Source organism: Amphibalanus amphitrite, unplaced genomic scaffold (assembly GCF_019059575.1).
Source record: "Amphibalanus amphitrite isolate SeventyFive unplaced genomic scaffold, NRLGWU_Aamphi_draft 000590F_arrow, whole genome shotgun sequence".
NCBI classification, from domain to species: Eukaryota; Metazoa; Arthropoda; class Thecostraca; order Balanomorpha; family Balanidae; genus Amphibalanus; species Amphibalanus amphitrite.
In genome coordinates this window covers 81,177-83,619 of record NW_024882084.1, presented here as the reverse complement: position 1 = coordinate 83,619, position 2,443 = coordinate 81,177, and the positions used below count along the sequence as shown (strand labels likewise).

Here is a 2,443-nt window from a genome sequence, read left to right as displayed (position 1 = left end):
AAGGAGCAGGAGAAGGAGTTGGAAAGGCAGCAAAGGGAGGAGCTGAAGGATGAGTTAAGAGAAGAGCTGAGGGAAGAGCTGGGGAAGGAACTGAAGAACGAGGTAGAAAAGGAGCTACGTAACCAGCTAACGGAGGAGCTAAGAGAGGAGCTGAAAAATGTACTGCGGAAGGAGCTTCAGCAACAGCAGCGCCCTGAGGGAGGTGAGTGACAGCCTCCGTTGTCAGATGAGACTTTAGCACTGATTCACAGATAATGGTTGCCTCCATCTCAAGTAGGTTACCCTGAGCATGAAATAACTGTCCTTGCCTCTTCCCCCGACCAGCCCTGACTGTTGCTGGACCCATCTGACATGTCTTGACTTGTGACCAAACCTCACTGACCTAGATGCCTGACCCGGCGTGTTGCAGACCGGCCGCCGAGGGCCGTCGGAGGCGAGGCCAGTGGCGATCAGCGGCCCGGCTCCGACCTCCGTCCCACCCCTCGGACGGAGGCGTGTCCGGCCCGTCCGGCCGGCAAGAGGCGGCACCAGGAGCCGCCGCCGGCAGCGGACGACGGCCAGCCGCCGGACGCCAAGCGGGCTCGTCCGGACGTGTCTGAGAGCCGGCAGTGACGGGGCCGAGGCGGCGAGCCGATGTGTCGGCCAGCTGAGCGGCGCCATGGACACTGACCGCCCCGTGAGTATAGGCTCTGAAACATACGGTATACGGTAAATGACGTGCTATTAGTTGGTCAGTCACTGAGCGGCGCCATGGACACTGAACGCCCCGTGAGTATAGGATCTGAAACAAACGGTATGCGGTAAATGACGTGTTATTTGTTGGTCAGTCACTGAGCGGCGCCATGGACACTGACCGCCCCGTGAGTATAGGCTCTGAAACAAACGGTATACGGTAAATGACGTGTTATTAGTTGGTCAGTCACTGAGCGGCGCCATGGACACTGACCGCCCCGTGAGTATAGGCTCTGTAACAAACGGTATGCGGTAAATGACGTGTTATTAGTTGGTCAGTCACAGTGGCGGGCAGAGCGATACTGAATGGCCGGTCCGGACCTGGCTGTTTACTCGGTCGGACCAACAGTTCGGGTGTGGGAGTGACGTCACACCACTGTCAGACCCGGTGTGGGATAGCGGTAGCGACACGGCGGGTGTGGGAGTGACGTCACACCACTGTCAGACCCGGTGTGGGATAGCGGTAGCGACACGGCGGGTGTGGGAGTGACGTCACACCACTGTCAGACCCGGTGTGGGATAGCGGTAGCGACACGGCGGGTGTGGGAGTGACGTCACACCACTGTCAGACCCGGTGTGGGATAGCGGTAGCGACACGGCGGGTGTGGCTGTCAATATCAGGGGACCTAAAACTGGACACTGGTGTTTCAGATCACCACAGACGTCACCATCACCAGCAGTGACAGCACCACCGGCACCACCGGCAGGCGTGAGTACACCAACGGCAGTCGGGTCCAGCTTCACGGCTCCCGAAACCACTATCAAGTGAACTGCCATTGACTTAGAGTTACCGGAAATGATAACACAGCTATCATACTTTATAAGACAATTAATGATGTTATTTTTACAATTTGTCTGCTAACTCAAAATATTTGTGGTTGTGATTTTGCTTCTTTAGCGCTGTATCTAAGATATAAACATCACAGACGACATAATAACTAGCGCCTTGTATTTCAGCTCCGCCATCATCACCGTCCCCAGCATGACCATCATCATGACCATCACCAGCACCAGCACCACCGGCTCCGGGATCAAACCCGTCACCAGCATGTCCGTAAGTGTCGAATCATAAAATGGCAATGAACATGTAAAACTCAAAACCTTTTTCCAATCGTCACAGTTTTGAACAAATTCCTCAGTTTGTCTTACTTCTTGTTCTTACTGCGCATAATACGCTGATCTAAAAACCTACTGACTGCTTTCAGATCATCTATCATCACCATCACCAGCCATCACCAGCACCACCACCAGCACCACCGGCTCCGAAACCCAGTCCATCACCAGCCTCCGTGAGTACAGACGCGATAACCGGGCACTGTTGCCTCTTGCTTGTCTCTGGGAAACTCAAACATTTGGCGATGCTGAATGATGCAGAAACTATAAACAAACTAAAAATGAAAATAAGAATAAAAGCAGTGAAATATTTATTTTTTCATTATCTTCGTTAGGTACATTTATATTTATTCGGTCTAGCAAACTGTCAGTTCCCACTCGTCTTTGATCTAATCAATAAATAGTCATTTACTTGGCATGAAAAACACCATGAACGTATTTTTCAGTTATATATTTCACGGTATTGCTATATGTGATCGATACTTTTTGTAATGACTGTACTTGTCCGAACATTTGTGTTCATTTTGCCGTAGACATTGCTACCGCTCTGTCTGTATGATAAGGTGATCGTTTCGTCTGTCATATATAATGATTTAAT

General features: G+C 51.4%; 1 long non-coding RNA gene across 1 annotated transcript; it reads left to right on the top strand.

Moving 5' to 3' along the window:
* The first annotated feature begins 586 nt into the window (after nucleotides 1-586).
* Nucleotides 587-1,831, top strand: LOC122394416. Its single transcript, XR_006258862.1, has 3 exons — nucleotides 587-676; nucleotides 1,384-1,441; nucleotides 1,690-1,831. It is a non-coding gene; the product is annotated as an uncharacterized LOC122394416 (long non-coding RNA).
* The last annotated feature ends 612 nt before the right edge of the window (nucleotides 1,832-2,443 follow it).